Below are 22,639 nucleotides of genomic sequence, written 5' to 3'. Positions count from 1 at the left end.
GCTGGTGCTGGCCATCGTCACAACGACGTAAGGCGGCAAGGCGGTTCCCTCATGACGTGCCATTAATAAAACCTCTTTAAATACAAGTGGAAAATGTTGTGCCCGAGTCAGCCAAAAATACCACAAATCACTTTCACTGTCGCCTTGACGTTGCAGGAGCAACGCCATGACAACCACTCCAAACACAGCTCAGTGTATAGTAAGAACCCCATTAGTGGCTCTGTGGGCTTATCTCCCAATCCTGTTAAAATGGCAAAGGACAATACAGTCTCGTCTGTGTGACTCGTGGTAAGAATTGCCAGTATTGCCATCTGCCTCCCATGACCATTTTACATTTTTTTGTCAATTAGCAGACTCTTAACCCTAATTGCTCCTGTAAATCGCTCTGGATAAGTGCCTTGCTCAAGAGCACAGACAGATTTATTTCACCTAGTCGGTTCAGGCATTCGAACCAGCGAGCTTATTGTTACTAGCCCAATGGTCTTAACCTCTAGGCTACCTGCAGTACCAATCTCCTATGAACAATTAAGAGGAAAACAGACATGTGGACAAACCTTGACTAGAAAGATCCAAGTAGGAAAATTACTGAATATTTAACAACCATGGCAGCCCAGGGGTCGGGCTCTTGCCTTTCCCACAGGGCAGCCTCCCATGGTCCAGACGGTGGGCCATGGAGCAGTCAGTCATCGCCTCCCCATGCCCTCCACAAGCTGAGCAGGAGGGATTCACAGCACAACCTGCCCTGGCCTGGTCCTCTTCTCATCATTCCGCTACGAGGAGAGAGATAAAAATACTCTACTCCCACGGAGCATCTCTTCCATCATGTACCTCCTCCTCCTCCTCCTACCCAGTAAGTCAGGCCTGCTTCGTAAAATGACTCTGGTTTACACAGAGACAAAACAAAGAAACAGAGCTGGATATTGATACTGCTATAATTTTGTATGTGTTAAGCTTCTGAAAGCTTCCATTAAATGCAGCTCAAGTTGAGCAACAAGCAGGTTGTAAATTATCCACCAACCATGAACTCTCACAGCAAATCAAATCCTGTTGCTAAACCAGCTATCCACTGTAGTACTCTAATGTAAAACACACCTTATTCTGTTCAATTAGATGCAGAATGGCTGTAAACATCAGGGGTGAAGAAGTAGAGGGGTGTAAGGCAGGACTAAATTGTCTCACAATGGAGGAAGGGGATAACCTTTTATAATTAGACCTCAGTGATTAGTTATTGTGGACCGCAGCTCCCAGTATCCCACTGTCAGGCCGCATAGCAAAAATATGTTAATTAAAGTGCATGCATTGATTACAGCTAGCTTAATAAATAGCAGTGATACTAGCAAGAGCAGTGTGCACATTTCTTCTTTTTTCTCATGTTTCTGAAAAATAAAAGTTCTAAATGTGCTTTATGACCCTAGGTTGGCAACACATACTGTACATTCTAAGTGATTTCAATGGACCTTTCTCTATTCTGATTGTTTTATACTGTTCAATTCAAACTTCAACCCAAAATAATTTTCTGCATTTTCATCCATTTCTGCATTTCCTGTACTCATTTGAGGACAATTCCACACTGCCACGTAGGGCTGCACAATATGGGAAAACAAATCTAGGCCTTGTGTTTAACCAAATGTTGCATTTGCGATTTGACTTGTGATTTAGAGCAAAACACTTGGGTTGGAATCATGGAAATAGGATGATTATTCTAATTCTATAATTATAATATAATAATGGGCACTTTGAATACAGTGTTTGACGTGACAACAAATGAAAATGTCAGGGAGGAGTTATTGTGATAGGGTAGGAACCAAAGTGTTGACAAGTGTTTCCTTGGGGACCCTATAATCTTTGGGTAAATTGAATGGTTTCTCTTAGCTATTTCATATAGCTAACATATTCTGGCATCGCATATTACTTTGATTAAGATACTGTGGCACAAAAAACAAGCAGATGTAGGTCTACACCATCACTGGTATTATCAGGCTGTATAACTAGTTATGTTTGCTCTGAATTTATTAGTGAGCTAGCGATTAGCATTAGCGGCTAACAAGATTTAGGCCCAACTTACTAAGAAAAGTAAACTAGCTTTTTGCAGATGTAAGAAACACAAACTAATAGTGTTATTATAGAACGCTAGTGGATTTATATATTGAGAAGTAAAGTGAAAACAGCATCGTTGTCATCAACACTGTTGCATGTGCTGCGTTGACCATGCAGACACTGAACAAGTGTTGGTTAAAAATTGCCTCCTTGAGTTACAGGGGGCGGGGCTACATCTGTGTGGAAAGCGACATGGAGAGAGATGACTCAATTAGCGAAGAAAACTATAAAAATGGACACATTTAACAAACCAAACATTCAAATACCGTTATAGAAGGTAAAGTGCATCAATACCTTCTATACCGCCCAGCCCTAGGCTACTGTAGACCTTGATTGCAGAACAGTGTGTTTGAATCAATTAGTTGGTAACGTGAATATATTTTGTATAGTTTTATGTAAAAAGTTATATTTGTATGAAATTCACTGAGGAAGATGGTCCTCCCCTTCCTGCTCTGAAACACTGGATGAGATGAGGTGACCTTGTGTGCAAATCAGGTAAGTGTCGAGGTAGTATGAAATCTCCCATCAGTGAAATTCTGTCCGGGTAGCTTAATCGAAGAGCTGGAATGAACTGCGTAACAGAGAACTCCCTCACGTAACTCAAAGACGGAATGGAAAAACATCCCTGCTGCCCCCCCTCCCCTCCTCAGTAATCCCGCTTATGTCATCATCTGTCCATCCAAGAAATGCAGCCCCAACTTGATGCTGATTAAAGGCAAACTCAGCAGGGTTCCATTGTCATGGGGCTGATTACTGAGAACGCTCCCACCACTGACAGTGCACCTGCTTGGACAAAGCAAAGGGCAGGGAAATCACACTGCTGTTTAGAGCAGTGCCCAAGACCAATCAGACTAGATCTCGTCATGCGGATGCTTCCCTGTAACCATGTCAAAAATGCTGTTAAAAAGAGTTGTATTTTCAGCCTGTAATTTCATACCCCAGACTCCTCCCTACTCTTCCTCATTCCTCTCCACAGGTGAACGTTCCAAACACATCTTCGAGGCATTTAGCAGTACATCATGGCATTTTCACTTAAAAACAGCATACCATGAAGGCATACAATACATAAAGAACTTTGAAAGACCTCAATGAATCTTTGTTTGAGGGCATAACAAAAAAGGGCACCTGAACCAGCTAAGCAGGTCAGACAATTGGTGTTAGATGTGTAATGGGCTTTATAATGCAGTCAAGAAAAATATTCTACATATTCTTTCATGTATGAATTCATTCAATTACCCCAGTTCTCATGTATTCATCATTGCCTTGAGTTGAGGTCCTCTACGACCAATAGCCTAATACATCTTGTTAATGATATTGCTGCTGTGGCCTGGCAATAAACTCTAATAACATACAGACAATGTAGGAGGTGAAGACAGACAACATTGTGCATATTCTGTTTGATTTTTGACTAATGTTTTTTGAAGGGGCGGAAAGTATTGCTCTTCTCCTCTACATTGAGCCCCTAAACTCAGTTTCTATCCTCACTGGTTCAACAGGAGGTTACTATGGAGACATAGAAGGCTCTGTCATGATTGGCTGCTGGGATGCAGTCAGAGTGACGAGGAAAGTGGAGACCAGATCCTGCCAGAGCCTCTCTCTTTCTTTCTTCCCTCTCTCCCTCTCACTTGATATATCTTCCCCTTCTTCCTCAAAGTTAATCAGTTCCATGTCATTTCCATGTAATCCCTCGTTTCTATGTTGTGTGACTGTATACAGTATGATTCTAACATTCCCCTATGCTCATTCCTCTATGCTCATTGTCTTGGTCTCACAGTGTAGTCCACATACTGTATATCCACACAATGCAACTTTCCTCTGACCCTGTGTTATAACATGGGAATAACTTCACAAATAGAACCCTACTTGTAGGCCTATTAGTTGTACAACATAAAGACTACAAATCTTAACCATTAGACGTCCCATGGGGACTACACAACATCTCTCTCATGGGGACTACACAACATCTCTCTCATGGGGACTACACAACATCTCTCTCATGGGGACTACACAACATCTCTCTCGGGGACTACACAACATCTCTCTCGGGGACTACACAACATCTCTCTCATGGGGACTACACAACATCTCTCTCATGGGGACTACACAACATCTCTCTCATGGGGACTACACAACATCTCTCTCATGAACAATGCAAAACACGCTTCATTTGTAGCTGCATGGAAAGCGTCCTAATTCATGGGTAAATATAACTGTCTGCACTGTTGTCGTGCCTAGTCCTAGAAGAAATCAAATGGAAGACAGGCCCTGTATGAGGCGCAGTATGAGTCAGACGACCATAACTACATAGGTGTTCAATTGATGATCCCGAAAACGTGATTGATGTTATTGTGATTTTGTAATCTCTTGTGGGCAGACTACGTCAACATAAATGGTACGTAGATCTGTCTTTATACTATGGGCACCGATAGCTAACGAGCAGCAATAGTTCCGGTGCTTGGGTTTTATCACCGGTTATTTGGACAGATCGCGATTTCACAGGTGTATAGCATCTTTTGAATTTCGGAAGGGGGAGAAGACATTCGGCCCATAGACTTACCCAGTAACTTGCAAAGCCAGAGGGTGGAGCTCCTCATTCCGGGTTCCTTGTTATAGCATCTATTCATCTCTTCTATTAACATGTATGGACCCAAAACTTAAATGAGCAGCTGACCAATTACGCCAGATTTTAGATCTGGGTTTATCCAAGATTAGTGATTATGTAACTTGTTGGAAAGTCTGCCCTGTGAAGTCTTTATTTGAAGAAATAAGCTATAATTGAATGTAGGAAATTACTTCACTACTTATTTACGCTGTCTCTATATCACACCACACCATACATTATATATTTCAAACAAATAGATCCCATCCACTGGTACATGTAGTAAGCACATAAAACAGACAGGTTATCCTAGACCATTTCAAAAAGCATGTGAAGGTGAAGTGGAGCGAACACTCATGTTAGTTTGGCTGTCCTCCAGCACCACCTGGAAGAGGAAGGAGAGGAGAGCCACCTTAAGGCAAACCCTGACAGTACCCACAGTCATTACACTATGCTGTCAGGTAATGGTGCTATTACAGTGCAGTTGATCATTTTAACATTTTGCATAACTGTTGCAGAATAGTGCAATATGTGCTGTTGAAAGTCTTCACTGTGAGTGGAAAGCGCTGTGCCACTGGGGTAAACGTATGAAGCCCAAACTTCTTATATTCAGTCTCTGAAAATAACATAGTCCATAGTGTCCCAAATTCTCCTGCGCTGGAAGTGAAAAAAAAGTATTTGAGAGAAGGAGAGTGCAATGGGGACAGAGGGAGAGAAAGATAAGTGTGCAACAGAAGAAATGAATAGACTATACTGACAAAGAGAGAGAGATAAAGAGCAGACAAGATAAAGGAATGAGACTGATAAGAAGAAGGGGGATAAAGAGAAAGAAGAAGGAAGAAACGGAGAAAGACAGAGGAGCGCACATCAGGCCGTGACGCCAAGACCAACGTCAGAGAGAGAGAGAGAGAGAGAGAGAGAGACAGAGAGAGACAGAGAGAGAGAGAGAGAGAGAGAGACAGAGAGAGAGAGAGAGAGAGAGAGGGAGGGATGGGTGAGAAGGGTGGACGATAGTTTATTTATAGAAATGAGGGGCTGCATTGCCACTTTTACTTCTTCGTTTTTAAATTATTTGAGCTCAGAGCTCCCCACAGTCTGCCACTAACTATTCAGGGCTATTAAAAACCGCTGCTCCTCTCACTGGGCTCCCAGGCTCTGGAGCAGCATAGCTGCACCAAACACAGCAGCAGCACCACAACAACCCACTGGCTGCTTATGCAATAGGCTAGCACACTCATCCATCCGCTTAAACTCAACCAAGGAACACTGAACAGAATGAGTACTTATCTCTACCTGGTTATTTATGGTCTCTTCAGGAAACGAGCAAAGCAATTTATTGATATAGAAAACAATTTTAGACCTAGTTAGAAAAGTCTTGGCACGCTGGCAAAGGCCTATACATAATCACAGTCTTGCTCTGAATAGAAACTATGAGTGTAGGCTATAAGGCTGTTCACCTGCACAAAGATTAGGCCTAAACAATCCTAATGGCACAGTTAATTTAAGTTCACTTCTTATCCAGGCTGCATCATGCATACACAGAACTAACATCAACAACATGCATGCCAGTCTTTCCTGGTTGAGGGTTGATGAGGGATTAACTGCTTCTCCTAGTTTTTATGAGAAATGTTACTGCTACGAAATTCCAGATTACCTGCATAATCAACATTCAGCACAGACACCCATTCATAACCCACAAGTCATGCCACAACGAGTCTCTACATAGTCCCCAAGTCCAAAACGAATTCATGTACATGCACAGTTTTATACAGAGCCATGATTACGTAGAACTCCCAGCAAACAGCAAAATTACCTTTAAAAAACAACTCATGGATTTGTGTTTACCATGACTGTGTTTATGTATTTTTTTTATTTTTTTATTTTTTATTTTACCCCTTTTTCTCCCCAATTTCGTGGTATCCAATTGTTGTAGTAGCTACTATCTTGTCTCATTGCTACAACTCATTGCTACAACTCCCGTACGTACGGGCTCGGGAGAGACGAAGGCTGAATGTCATCCTCCGATTTAAAAAACAACTCATGGATTTGTGTTTACCATGACTGTGTTTATGTATTTTTTTTATTTTTTATTTTATCCCTTTTTCTCCCCAATTTCGTGGTATCCAATTCTTGTAGGTGCTACAACTCCCGTACGGGCTCGGGAGAGACGAAGGCTGAATGTCATCCTCCGATACAACCCAACCAGCCGTACTGCTTCTTAACACAGCGCGCATCCAACCCGGAAGCCAGCCGCACCAATGTGTCGGAGGCTACACCGTGCACCTGGCAACCTTGGCTAGCGCGCACTGCGCCCAGGCCCGCCACAGGAGTCGCTGGTGCGCGATGAGACAAGGAGATCCCTACCGACCAATCCCTCCCTAACCCGGACGACGCTAGGCCAATTGTGCATCGCCCCACGGACCTCCCGGTCGCGGCCGGTTACGACAGAGCCTGGGCGCGAACCCAGGGACTCTGATGGCACAGCTGGCGCTGCAGTACAGCGCCCTTAACCACTGCGCCACCCGGGAGGCATAAAAATATATTTTGATTTGTTTAACACTTTTTTGGTTACTACATGATTCCATGTGTTATTTCATAGTTTTCTTCACTATTATTCTACAATGTAGAAAATAAATAAAAACCCTTGAATGAGAAGGTGTGTCCAAACTTTTGACTGGTGTATAATGTGTATATTTATATTATATTATACAGGGCACATTTGGAATAGAGACCTAGGTCTAAATACAGTTGAAGTCGGAAGTTTACAAACACTTAGGTTGGAGTCATTAAAACGTGTTTTTCAACTGGTAATTGAAGCGCACCTCCCATTATAGGGTGATAACGTGTTCCAGATTGTGCGAGACAGTCCCGCATTTTGGGCCTTTGTAACAGGTCCGGCAACCAAACAATCACGTCGCGTATTTGATCAACAAATTCAAACACTACCAATTAAAATAAAATAGATATATTTGTCCCACATTTCAGTCAGACATTCCAACCTGTCTCTTGCAGTCACGTTGCACTTATGAAAATAAATCATAAGGATGTGTTAGCCTAAGCCTACGGCTGTTAAACACTTCCCCAATCGTTGTTGTGATCTGATATCCTGCGCTGCGCAGTTTCATAGGCCTATCGTCAACCAATAATATTTCTCAAAACCTTTCCGACTAACATTGGAGAGCGACTAAACGACTTACAAAAAATTTGCTTCTGATGAAGAGCTACAAAAGTAAGTCAATAACTGTATTAAACTGAAAGATAACGTAATTTCGTCAAACTTGTGAGGCTCTCCATGCTCATTAGTTTGCTCATTCAACATATTCGCTGCTACTTCATTCAATCCCATGTTAAATGTTGAATGTTTTATTTCATATTATGAGGTATGTCTTACCTTGCTTCAAAGTAGCCTATAGCCAAATCCAACCATGGAAACGTGGAGGCAATTATTTTATATGACTTCACAGGCGGCGCATGAATTTAAGTTTGGGGAAGCTTACAATTTATCCTACCATTTCTACCAATCTGCGTGCCAGTTTTGATTTTCATATGCGCATTTTCATGGAACAGTTTCACTTCAATAATAACATATTTTCTTTTCATATGAGCGTTTTCGTGGAACAGTTTCACTTCAATATTAACATTTTCGTTTCTCAAAATCATTGTCAATCATAAACATCTTAATTAATAACAATTCTCAAGTTAAAAGTAAACAAATGCGAAACCATATGGACACATTAATACACCATTATTAATTGGCAACTAAAGAAATGAGTGCATTGGAACTCTTATTTTATAGGCTAATGCAGCAGTAGGCCTATAATTTACATTGCTCTTTCACACTGAGGATTGTGATTATCGAGAGGGAGATTGTTGGAGGGACTTTTGAAATAGCTTACTGTGAGTAACTATAGTTAATATAATATAATTTGCAATGGATGTTAAAAAAGGTACACTATATATACAAAGGTATGGGGACACAGGACTGTGCTTGAGGCATCACTACAGACCCGGGTTAGATCCCAGGCTGTGTCACAGCCAGTCGTGACTGGGAGACCCATAAGGAGGCACACAATTGGCCTAGCATCATCCAGGTTAGGGGAGGGTTTGACCAGCTGGGATTTCCTTGTCCCATCGCGCTGTAGAGACTCCTTGTGGCGGGCCAGGCGCCTGCAAGCTGACTTTGTTTTCCAGGTGGACGGTGCTTCCTCCGATACATTGATGCGGCTGGCTTCTGGGTTAAGTAAGCAGTGTATCAAGAAGCAGTGCGGCTTGGCAGGGTCGTGTTTCAGAGAACGCATGGCTCTCGACATTCGCCTCTCCCGAGTCCGTGGGGGAGTTGCAGCGATGGGACAAGACTGTAAATACCAATTGGATACCACGAAATTGGGGAGAAAAAGGGATAAACTATTTAAAACACCCTTTAGAATGAGTGGATTTGCTGACAGGTGTATAAAATCAAGCACACCGCCATGCAATCTCCAAAGACAAACATTGCCAGTTGAATGAGAGCTTCATGAAAAGGGTTTCCATGGCCGAGCAGACGCACATAAGCCTAAGATCACCATACACAGTGCCAAGCATTGAGGTGTAAAGCTCACCACCATTGGACTCTGGAGCCTTGGAAACGCGTTCTCTGGCGTGATGAATCACGCTTCACTATCTGGCAGTCCAACGGACTAATCTGGGTTTGATGGATGCCAGGAAAACGCTACCTGGAGGAGGAATAATGGTCTGGGGCTGTTGTTCATGGTTTGGGATCGGCCTTAGTTCCAGTGATGGGAAATCCTAATGCTACAGCATACAATGACATTCTAGACAATTCTGTGCTTCCAACTTTGTGGCAACAGTTTGGGGAAGGCCCTTTCCTGTTTCAGCATGACAATGCCCCCGTGCACAAAGTGAGATCCATACAGAAATGGTTTGTCGAGCTCGGTGTGGAAGAACTTGACTGGCCTGCAGAGCCCTGACGTCAACCCCATCGAACACCTTTGGGTTGAATTGGAATGCAGACTGCGAGCCAGGCCTAATCGCCCAACATTCGTGCCCAACCTCACTAATGCTCTTGTGGCTGAATGGAAGCCAGTCCCCGCAACAATATTCCAACATCCAGTGGAAAGCTTTCCCAGAAGAGTGGAGGCTGTTTATAGCAGCAAAAGGTGGACCAACTCCATATTAATGATCATGATTTTGGAATGAGATGTTTGATGAGCAGGTGTCCACAATGCCTTTGGTCATGTAGTGTACTTCTATGTGTGCTCAGGCTACCTCAATATTATCAGATACATGTTCATTGCACACATGAGCACTCCAAACAAAAGACAACAAATTGACAAATCTCGTAAATGATGGTTATGAAATTAACCTAAACTTGTTTTTCACAAGTGTAGCTTGTTGTGACATCTGCAGACAATGTTTCCACCCTTCGAGAATGAGAATGGCAAATGACTGTAATTAATCTTCACACGTTTTTTATGTTTTTCACTGACAGCCGCAATAATCAGCTAGGCCTGTTTCCCCGCGTGTTACCCAAATTGTGGGCTTCCTAAATACACATAGGCCTACAAGCTTGTGATATAAAACAATCCCCAGCAAAAAAAATTAAAGAAGCTAACGATCCTTGATTACTCTGTGGCTAAGTCGTGCTTTCTGGTGAAGTAGTTTGAATGATTTGATTTATGTCTGCATAGACAGGAGTAATAATAGAATTTTGGCAAAAGTATTTCCATTTACTTCCCTATTGGACCCACCACTATGCCATTTATCTCCTGTTCTATTGGTTTTCACATCAAAATCATTTTCTTGGCCAAAAGCCAAAGGCACAATCCTAGTCATATTAGTAAGCCATCCTTGTTGTTGCATCTTTAGATTCCCCCTCTTCCTAAGTTTCTAACAGAGAGTTTAATCTCTGTCACATATGGACATGCTATCAGGTACGCTGTTTAGAATGATGTTTCCCAATGATGTTCTGTTATCTGATTCATTAAATGAGTTGCATGTTCTGTTAAGATGGAGATGGGGAGGGGTATTTTTTAGCTACATATAAGTCAGACGTCTGTGGCCAGTGGAAAAGAAGGAGGGGAGCAGAGTAAAGTGACAAGAAACAGCGCTGTTGCTTTTATTTGACATGATCCCTGTGAGTCAGAGTGCACAGACAGGCACACACTGCACAGGGAGTGGGAGAAGTGAGAGGGAACACACAAACAGACACAAACTGACACACACATCAAATCAAATTTGTGCCTTCAGAAGTGTTCATACTTATTCCACAAGTTGTTGTGTTACAGCCTGAATTCAAAATGCATTAAATTATTTGTTTTTCTCACCCATCTACGCACAATACCCCATAATGACAGTGAAAACATGTTTTTAGACATTTTTGCAAATGTATTGAGAATGAAACACAGAAATATCTCATTTACATATGTACTCACATCCCTGAGTCAATACATGTTAGAATCACATTTGGCAGTGATTACAGCTGTGAGTCTTTTTGGTTAAGTCTCTAAGAGCTTTGCAGACCAGGATTGTACAATCTTCAAGCTCTGTCATGTTGGTTGTTGATCATTGCTGGACAGCCATTTTCAAGTCTTGCCATAGATGTTCAAGACGATTTAAGAAAAAAACTGTAACTAGGCCACTCCAGAAAATTCAATGTCATCTTGGTAAACAACTCGTGTATATTTGGCCTTGTGTTTTAGGTTATTGTCCTGCTGAAAGGTTCATTTGTCTCCCAGTGTCTGTTTGAAAGCAGACTGAACCAGATTTTTCACTAGGCTTTTGCTTGTGCTTAATTAACGCGATTACATTTAGTTTTATCAACAAAAAAACTCCCTAGTCCTTGCCAATGACAAGCATACCTAAAACATGATGCAGCCACCCCAATGCTTGAAAATATGAAGAGTGATACTTAGTGATGTGTTGCCACATTTTTTGCAGTTTTGCCTCATTGCAAACAGGATGTATGTTTTGGAATATTTGTATTCTGTACAGGCTTCCTTCTATTCACTCTGTCAATTAGGTTAGTATTGTGGAGTAACTACAATGTTGTTGATCCATCCTCAGTTTTCACCTATCACTCTGTAACTGTTTTAAGTCACCATTGGCCTCATGGAGAAATCCCTGATAGTTTTCCTTCCTCTCCGGCAACTGAATTAGGAAGGACGCCTGTATCTTTGTAGTGACTGGGTGTATTGATACACCATCCAAAGTATAATTAATAACTTCACCATGCTCAAAGGGATATTCAATGTCTCCTTCTGTTATTTTTACACACCTACCAATATGTGCCCTTCTGTGTGAGGAATTGGTTGAATCAGTATTTCAAATTCACTGCTCTACCGAGGGACCTTACAGATAATTTTACGTGTGGGGTACAAATATGAGAGTCATAAAAAAAATTTCAACACTATCATTACACACAGAGTGAGTCCATGCAACTTATTATGTGACTTGTTAAGCAAATTTTTACTCCTGAATTTACCTTGCCATAATAAAGGGGTTGAATACTTATTGACTCAAAACATTTCAGCTTTACATTTTTTATTAATTTGTAAAATATTCCAAAAACATAACTCCACTTTGAAATTATGGGGTATTATGGGTAGGCCTGGGACAAAACATCTACATGTAATGTATTTTTAAAATCAGGCTAACAACAAAATGTAGAAAAAGTTAAGTGGTGTGAATACTTTCTGAAAGCACTGTACACAGTCAGGCATATACAAAGAGAGAGGGACACGTCATTCATAAAAAGAAAATCCAATATACAAATATAAAAAAATATTCAGCAAAGTTAAGGTTCACAGTAACTAAAAGTTTCACAAACAAACACTCTCAGGTGACACAGGCCTAGGCAAAAGAGGACCACAGAATAGTGTTTAATGTGGTTGAAATACTATCAGCTTTTATGATGCTGGTAAAGATAGAAACTTTACAGAAGGTTCCTAACTGTGCATTCACTCTCTCAAGATGCTAAAATAAACAATTGTTTACAGACAGATTATTTCACTTATAATTCACTGTATCACAATTCCAGTGGGTCAGAAGTTTACATAAACTAAGTTGACTTTGCCTTTAAACAGCTTGGAAAATTCCAGAAAATTACGTCATGGCTTTAGAAGCTTCTGATAAGCTAATTGACATCATTTGAGTCAATTGGAGCTGTACCTGTGGATTTATTTCAAGGCCTACCTTCAAACCTCTTTGCTTGACATCATGGGAACATCAAAAGAAATCAGCCAAGATCTCAGAAAAAAAATTGTAGACCTCCACAAGTCTGGTTCATCCATGGGAGCAATTTCCAAATGCCCGAAGGTACCACGTTCATCTGTACAGACAATAGTACGCAAGTATAAACACCATGGGACCACACAGCCGTCATACCGCTCAGGAAGGAGAAGCGTTCTGTCTCCTAGAGATGAACGTACTTTGGTGCGAAAAGTGCAAATCAATCCCAGAACAACAGCAAAGGACCTTGTGAAGATGCTGGAGGAAACAGGTACTAAAGTATCTATATCCACAGTAAAACGAGTCCTATATCGACATAACTTGAAAGGCCGCTCAGCAAGGAAGAAGCCACTGCTCCAAAACTGCCATAACAAAGCCAGACTACGGTTTGCAACTGCACATGGGGACAAAGTTTGTACTTTTTGGAGAAATGTCCTCTGGTCTAATGAAACAAAAATAGAACCGTTTGGCCATAATGACTGGTGCACTTCACAAAATAGATGGCATTATGAGGACGGAAAATTACGTGAATATATTAAAGCAACATCTCAAGACATCAGTCGGAAAGTTAAAGCTTGGTCGCAAATGGGTCTTCCAAATGGACAATGACCCCAAGCATACTTCCAAAGTTGTGGCAAAATGCCTTAATGACAACAAAGTCAAGGTATTGGAGTGGCCAACACAAAGCCCTGACCTCAATCCTATAGAAAATTTGTGGGAAGAATTTAAAAAGCGTGTGTGAGCAAGGAGGCCTACAAACCTGACCCAGTTACACCAGCTCTGTCAGGAGGAATGGGCCAAAATTCACCCAACTTATTGTGGGAAGCTTGTGGAAGGCTACCCAAAACATTTGACCCAAGTTAAACAATTTAAAGGCAATGCTACCAAATACTAATTGAGTGTATGTAAACTTCTGACCCACTGGGAATGTGAAATAAATCATTCTCTCTACTATTATTCTGACATTTCAAATTCTTAAAATAAAGTGGTGATCCTAACTGACCTAAGACAGGGACTTTTTACTCTGAATAAATGTCAGGAATTGTGAAAAACTGAGTATAAATGTATTTGGCTAAAGGTGTATGTAAACTTCCAATTTCAACTGTACATTTGGTGTATCATTTTACTGCAAGAAACTCTAAATTCTGCAGGAGTTAGGCTATGTGAGAGCCTATAGACCTACAGTCAGTGTCCAGATTTCAGTTAGGTTACTATTCCATTTATCCCATCTGAACAGTACAATTCCGTTGACGTGCCATTTTTAAGTCCCATCTTGTTATTGTCAAATTTGCATAACGACGAGGGGGTTGGGTTAAATGCGGAAGACACATTTCAGTTGAATGCATTCAGTTGTACAACTGACTAGGTATCCCCCTTTCTCAATCATCACACATAATATAACCACTGCTATTGTCCTCTTTTACAATTCAACCAAATCTTTCCTAAACATTAGATTACTGGTCTGGTTCATTTTCAACTCTCCATTTTGCAGCTTTTCTCTGAATGAATCAAACTCTGACATTGTCTCTGACATCAACGTTTTCTGCCCAAGTTCCCAAAAGCATTTGGCAATTGGTGTGTATTTTGTGCACCATAGCTAGGCTACGCACTAACGGCAGATAAAAAATGATGAAAGAAAAATCTAAATGTAACCTATAGACATGAATTGCACAAGAATTATACATTTGTGGATTTTGAATGCATTGTTTCCTCTTTATTCAACCTGCCCGCCACCCGTCCTTCATCAACACAATATTTCATGACCCTAAACCAGCTTGCCCCACGGATGTAACCGCAGGGACTGCGGGTTATGAGTCAACCGGCGCATCACTAGAGCAGAGCACTTGCCGATTAGATTTGCCAATCCAGCATCTACCAGGGGATTGAGGTCTTTTCTTCGTTTGAGCGAGGCCTAATTGCATTTTTCTGCTTTGATAGCTGTGCACTTCCCTGATGGAGATGGTGGGCCCCTGAGTCCCTGGGCTCATCACCTCTCTTCCACCAGTCCTATAGAATGTCACCACATAACACAGCTCCATTGGACAAGACACATCACTCCCACAAAGGATTTGTCTGAAAATTTGACAAGAACCTACCTCACAAAACAAGCACAGATGCCTCTACAAGGACGGACAAGACAAAACACACACCAATGGTTTGAGACACAAAAATACTATTTTTTTCATTTACTGCACCCCCACCTCCCAAACAAAATACCTGTTAGGGCACAACAACACTACAGAGAGATAAACTGCAGGCTTGACATGACAGAACAAGGTATATTCTCACCAGATACCTCTGCAACCTTTTCAGCTGGGATATCTACAGGTTATTTCTCTCTCTGTCTCTGTCTGTCTGTCTGTCTGTCTGTCTGTCTGTCTGTCTGTCTGTCTGTCTAACCCCTTTGTTATGGCAAGCCTAAATAAGTTAAGGAGTACAAATTTGCTTAACAAGTCACATAATAAGTTGCATGGACTCACTCTGTGTGCAATAACAGTGTTTAACATGATTTTTGAATGACTACCTCATCTCTGTACCCCACACATACAATTATCTGTATGGTCCCTGTCATGCCCTGATCTGTTTCACCTGTCCTTGTACTTGTCTCCACCCCCTCCAGGTGTTGCTCATCATTCCCAGTGTATTTATCCCTGTGTTTTCTGTCTCTTTGTGCTAGTTCGTCTTGTTTACCAAGTCAACCAGTGTTTATCTCCTAGCTCCTATTTTTCCCAGTCTCTGTTTTTTCTAGTCCTCCTGGTTTTGACCCTTGCCTGTCCTGACACCAAACCTGCCTGCCTGACCATTCTTCATGCCCTGACCTCGAGCCTGCCTAACGCCCTGTACTGTTTGGACTCTGACCTGGTTCATGAACTCTCGCCTGTACCCGACCTGCCTTTTGCCTACCCCTTGTGTTATAATAAATATCGGAGCCCAACCATCTGCCTCCTGTGTCTGAATCTGGGTCTCGCCTTGTGCCATTATAGTCCCTCAGTCAAGCAGTGAATTTCAAACACAGATTCAACCACAAAGACCAGGGAGGTTTTCCAATGACTTGCAAAGAAGGGCACCTATTGGTAGATGGGTAAAAATAAAAACATCTGACATTGAATCTCCCTTTGAGCATGGTGAAGTTATGAATTACACTTTGGATGGTGTATTAATACACCCAGTCACTACAACGATACAGGCATCCTTCCTAACTCTTTTGCCGGAGAGAAAGGAAACCGCTCAGGGATTTCACCATGAGCCCGATGGTGATTTTTAAATAGTTAAGAGTTTAATGTCTGTGATAGGAGAAAACTGTGGATGAATCAACAACAGGCAAAATACTAACCTAAATGACTGAGTGAAAAGAAGGAGCCCTATACAGAATAAAAACATTCCAAAACATGGATAATGTTTGCAATAAGACACTAAAGTTAAATTGTAAAAATGGTGGGAAAGAAATTAACTTTATGTCTTGAATACAAAGAGTTATGTTTGGGGCAAATTCAGCACAGGCAAAATCCTAGAGGAAAACCTGGTTCAGTTTGCTTTCCAACAGACACCGGGAGACAAATTCAGCACAGGCAAATCCTAGAGGAAAACCTGGTTCAGTTTGCTTTCCAACAGACACCGGGAGACAAATTCAGCACAGGCAAATCCTAGAGGAAAACCTGGTTCAGTTTGCTTTCCAACAGACACCGGGAGACAAATTCAGCACAGGCAAATCCTAGAGGAAAACCTGGTTCAGTTTGCTTTCCAACAGACACCGGGAGACAAATTCAGCTTTCAGCAGGACAATAACCTAAAACCCAAGGCCAAATATACACTGGAGTTGCTTACCAAGATGACATTGAATGTTCCTGAGTAGCCTAGTTACAGCTTTTACATAAATTGTCTTGAAAATCTATGCCAAGACTTGAAAATGGCTGTCTAGCAATGATCAACAACCAATTTGACAGAGCTATAATAATATGCAAATATTGTACAATCCTGGTGTGCAAAGCTCTTAGAGACTTACTCAGACTCACAGCTGTAAATGCTGCCAAAGGTGATTCTAACATATTGACTCAGGGGTTTGAATAGTTATGCAAATGAGATATTTCTGTATTTTTATTCTAAAAACGTGTTTTCACTGTCATTATGGGGTATTGTGTGTAGATGGGTAGGAGAGAAAAATGATCTGTTTAATCAATTTTAAATTCAGGCTGTAACAACAAAATGTGGAATAAGTCCAGAAGGCACAGTATACCCCTCCATCACAGACTTAGGCTAAAACTTCAGTGGGGAGGGAGAGAGGGATCAAAAGAGCCATCCTTAGTTTAGCTTAGGCACCCCCTCTCCCCTTTTTGGAACAACCAGGACTCAGGAGGAAGGGAAGGGAGAACACCAACACCCCACCATCTTACTCTTCCTTTCCCAGACTGTACCTCTGTGGGAGCAATAGCAGGGGTGTGCCCATTAATCAGTGGTCTCATTTGCGTGGAGAAATCTCCGTACTCCCTGGCCATGTTCGAGGACATCAAAACAATGATACACCATGGGTAAATTGTGACTGACTGATCTACAAATAATATTGAGTAGTTATTTTTGATGCAAGGTGATTTTTATCAGTCAGTCAGTCACTATCTTTGCCACTGCAGCTGAAAAAGAATCCTAGGGGAAACACTGGTAGGGGTACCAGTACAGGGACGGGGAGGGAGGTTGGCATGGTAAATGTGCTAAAAACACAATGTTCCCTTCAGGACCTGGCACCTTATGGAGGTTCATTTAAAATATCATCAAGACAACCACCTCAAGGACCAACCGAGGTAAAAAATTCAACATTAAAACAAGCAGGCTTGCTGTATTAGACTCTGGTACACAGAGGCACTAATACAAATGTCACACAAACATTCATATACAATATAGAAACAGCACACAGGAAGAAACTGTATCTTCCTAATCAACAGCTTTTCATTTAACTCATCACACATTATTTTTTTAACCAGTTGAACAATGCACTTTTTAATTACTTACAATGAACTGTGGTAAGAAAATAACCATGTGCCGTTGTCATCATCATCGCCTGTAGCTAATCTTTTTTACGACTAGCACCATGCAAAATTGTTAGAGCCACTGACTTTGGTCAATAAGGTCGACAAGGCCATGGGAATGTATGGAATGTGGACAAAAGTGAGATAGTGGTCCTTCTCAGTTCAACAACAACCAACACTAATGCTTTTGTATCTCAGACACTCTCAACTGCATCTTATCATCTGGCCCATAGAGATAATGCAGCCTTCAGGGGTGAGAGTAGGGGAAAGGCTCCAGAGTGGCACTGCATCTTATCATCTGGCCCATAGAGATAATGCAGCCTTCAGGGGTGAGAGTAGGGGAAAGGCTCCAGAGTGGCACTGCATCTTATCATCTGGCCCATAGAGATAATGCAGCCTTCAGGGGTGAGAGTAGGGGAAAGGCTCCAGAGTGGCACTGCATCTTATCATCTGGCCCATAGAGATAATGCAGCCTTCAGGGGTGAGAGTAGGGGAAAGGCTCCAGAGTGGCACTGCGGTCTAAGGCACTGCATCTTATCATCTGGCCCATAGAGATAATGCAGCCTTCAGGGGTGAGAGTAGGGGAAAGGCTCCAGAGTGGCACTGCATCTTATCATCTGGCCCATAGAGATAATGCAGCCTTCAGGGGTGAGAGTAGGGGAAAGGCTCCAGAGTGGCACTGCATCTTATCATCTGGCCCATAGAGATAATGCAGCCTTCAGGGGTGAGAGTAGGGGAAAGGCTCCAGAGTGGCACTGCATCTTATCATCTGGCCCATAGAGATAATGCAGCATTCAGGGGTGAGAGTAGGGGAAAGGCTCCAGAGTGGCACTGCGGTCTAGGCACTGCATCTCAGTGCAAGAGGCGTCACTACAGTTTGAATCCAGGCTGTATCACATCCGGCCGTGATTGGGAGTTGGCCCAGCGTCGTCCGGGTTTGGCTGGGGTAGGCCGTCATTGTCAATAAGAATTTGTTCTTAGCTGACTTCCCTAGTTAAATAAAGGTTTGATAAAATAAAACACATTTTTAAAATGGTGGGGCTCAGGATGCAGGCTTTCTGAGGCTGGTCTGGTCAAGCCAAGACGCTGCGTCTCTCCTGCCCCTCTCACTGATCTTTTGCTCCGACTGGTATCAAATAGAACTTGCATGAGTGCCAGGGTGAAACTCCACATGTCAAAGCCAGAAATACACTTGGGGAATTAGAGGCACTCCAGGTCTACCGGTCTCCTGCTGGCTACACAGACACACCCAGCACACACACACACAAATCAACAAGCAAATGAAGACACAGACCTACACACACAAGCATAAACACACAGAGGGACACGAACACAGCCTAGTAAGTTATTGATGTGAACCTGGTGACTGAGAAAGGGTTGTTACTCAAAAATGATTCAGTTACACAGTGATAGCCTCTGACTAACCAAGGCAGGAGAAGAAATTGACAGTAAATGGTCACTGAGTAGACAAACACATTGACACCAGTTGTGCAAATACAGAGTACATAACATGTACATAAAAGGTTGTTGCAATTAACATGAAGCACCTCTTATATACCTTCTAAGGAGTTTCCCCAAGAATGAGCATTTAGGATGTAAGCTTGTTTGTGTTGAGTCTGTGCAATGTAAAATCTACTGCGATCTATGCTCAGTGATCTCATGGTATCTTCTATCTAATTATACAGTTTCAAAATGAACAAAAACATGCACCGCATGGCCACAAAAGTCTATAAAATCTCAACTGCCAGGACGTGAGTCTCATTTTGTGTCCTGTATGCAAATCTAGTTATACCAGTAATGTAGAAAACACGGGTGTTCTAGGCTTAGTGGGGGGAGTGATATTTAATACAAGTGTGTTACAATGTAGGCCCATCGTACAGCTACAGAAGTAGCATGAATTAAGCAGTGGCCTAATTCAAACATTAGCATAGCAACAATTCAGGTTGATGACTTTTCACTAGGCCATCAACTGAATCTTATTAACTGTTTATGAACATGGGGATGGCACACCAGTATCACCAGTAGTACATTTACCTCAATTACCATTATTTATCATCTACAATGTTTGTTTGGTTAAGGTCATTTCTGTTAATGCATTCAATATATTATTATTACAGTCTTACCGTTGTCATTGTAACAGTGGATACGTTGTTTGCAGAGCGCACACCCGAGGCTACACTTGTGAGAAAAAAGTTTGGGTTTATTTCATTACATTTATTAGTTGTCAATTTATTAATTGTCTTTTGTTTGGAGCACTCCTGTCAATCTTGTGTAAGGACACACACCTGATTATGCATAGAAGTAGGCCTTGCCTACCTGGCCTGCGCGCAAATGTAGGCTTATAAATGTGCTAATTTGAGGATCTGATAGCATTTCTGATTGTCTTAACTCAGCATCACTGTGGAGCTTCTCAAAGTACTTTTTTCTTCACCTCAAACAGCAAGTAAGAAAAGTCTGTTTTTACATCCATTGAAAATGACAATAGTTCCTCAACATAACCTATTTGAAAAATCTTTGGGAACGTCCTAAAAAAAGGCCTACCTGAGTACTTCTTATCCCTTGCGCAAATAGCCTAAGCTGTCTGTCTGTAGCTCACTGGTGTGGGAAACTGAGGGACCAGAATATTTTATACAATGCTGAAAGTTTGTACCAACTGAAGCTTGTGCTAGCAATGTTTCAAGTTCCTTGCAGACAGCCCACACATAGCCAATGTGATTGATAGGATATTTATTTGTATCAGGATATTTTCTACCTGCGGGCTGCAATGTTTTTATTTGTTGGTTTTATGTATGCTATTTTTACATATTGGCAATGGCAATAGAAATTACTTTTAGATTTGTATAATTTTCAAAAGATAGAATTTTGATTAACCACATTATATTCATTTTGAGAATTGAAGACTTTGTTATAAATTAAATTAAACTGTTCCACGAAAATGGATGTATGAAAAAAAATCAGAACTGGCACACAGATCAGTAGAAATGGTACGATAACTTAGCACTCCAAATGAAAAAGTTTGCAGACCTCTGGTGTAGCCTATTACTGGAAACTTCAGGAGCATAAAGGCAGAATCTGCGAAGGCCAGCAACAGCGGGAGGAGGAGGGTTGGGAACAGGTGTTTTTATTCTGGTTAGACTACATTGATCTCTGGCTCCCTCTTTTTAATCACAGTGCTTAAAGCATCAGACAAGCTCAGTAGCCTACATATAGCGTAGTTGATGTTATTCAAACATAGGATGTGTCTATATTTAGAAAAATTCAAATTTTAAAATTTCAACCAATCGATTGTGTAAAGAGTGTAATAATTACATTTATCATGTTGATATCATCATGATAGGGCCCCGTGTTTTGGTTAATCATGTCACATAATATTTAAAGATGTTTTATTATATGTTGGCAGTGGCTGCAAGGTTAGATAGCAGTAATTTTCTGCAAACATATCCCTAATTGCTGATGGCAAGTATCAACATCATCAAGTGTCATGATGAACGAATGGCTTATAATAATATAATGAATGATTAACTTAAACTCATTACACACAGTAAGAGCAATATTAAGTGTAAACTAATCTGGTCAATGGTGAATAAGAGCTGTACACACACATGCTTCTGATCTTCATGTTTGTTGTTCCCAGAAAGCAAATGACAAAAACATGAGCACACTGTTACAGGCAGAACCAAAACAAGAAAATATAAAAGTTTGATAAGCTCCTGTGAGCACCGAACACACACACAGTGTTCTACAGGAGCACCATCGCACCCAACCCGCCAATATATAATTGGTACAGTTGTAAATGTGTTTATATTATTTTAAGATTATTATTTCATTATTTGTATTATTGTTTTAATTCACTCTCTTTGACCTGCACTGTTGGAGATCAGAGGCTTCCACTGTACCCTGCAATCACATATGCAACCCTGTGCATGTGACTAAATAAACTATTTATTTATCTATCTACACTCTAGTTGAGCTTCCTGTCAACCCCTTCTTTCTAGAATCCCACTCAGTGCGGTGGAAAAATGTAGGCATTTTGTGACCCAAGGCCTTGATGCACCACAGGGTGAAGGAGCTCTCAAGTCCAACCCTCCTCACTACTGGCCTCCTATCACACTCCTTGATTACTCAGAATGTCTTCTGTGTGTATGTGTGATGATTTTAAAAATCAGATGGAAAAATGTCTTCGGGATAGAACTAAATATATACAGAAGGTTAATTGTACACAAGGGGAAAATTGGAGATCCCACATAGATGTCCACTACATGAACAAAAGTATAGGGACACCTGCTCATTGAACATCTCATTCCAAAATCATGGCCATTAATATGGAGTTGGTCCCTCCTTTGCTGCTACAACAGCCTCCACTCTTCTTGGAAGGCTTTCCACTAGCTGTTGGAAGGCTTTCCACTACCTGCTTCCATTCAGCCACAAGAGCATTAGTCAGGTCAAGCACTGATGTTGGGCGATTAGGCCTGGCTTGCAGTCGGCATTCTAATTCATCCCAAAGGTTTTCGATGGGGTTGAGGTCAGGGCTCTGTGCAGGCCAGACAAATTCTTCCACACCAATCGACAAATCATTTCTGTATAGACCTCACTTTGTGCATGGGGGCATTGTCATGCTGAAATAGGAAACTGGTTGCCACAAAGTTGGAAGCACAGAATTGTCTACAGTAGAATGTCATTGTATGCTGTAGCGTTAATA

The 22,639-nt window shown here is 41.5% G+C and overlaps 1 protein-coding gene across 2 annotated transcripts in view; it reads right to left on the bottom strand.

The window, feature by feature from the left end:
- LOC139390122 (membrane-associated phosphatidylinositol transfer protein 2-like) overlaps positions 1 to 22,639 on the bottom strand; it is a 95,280-nt gene that overhangs the window by 55,575 nt on the left and 17,066 nt on the right. The window lies entirely within an intron of this gene.

The sequence above is a fragment of the Oncorhynchus clarkii genome, chromosome 30, assembly GCF_045791955.1.
Source record: "Oncorhynchus clarkii lewisi isolate Uvic-CL-2024 chromosome 30, UVic_Ocla_1.0, whole genome shotgun sequence".
Lineage (NCBI taxonomy): Eukaryota > Metazoa > Chordata > Actinopteri > Salmoniformes > Salmonidae > Oncorhynchus > Oncorhynchus clarkii.
The sequence above is the reverse complement of the archived record's forward strand: the minus strand, read 5'-3'. Positions and strand labels throughout refer to the sequence as shown.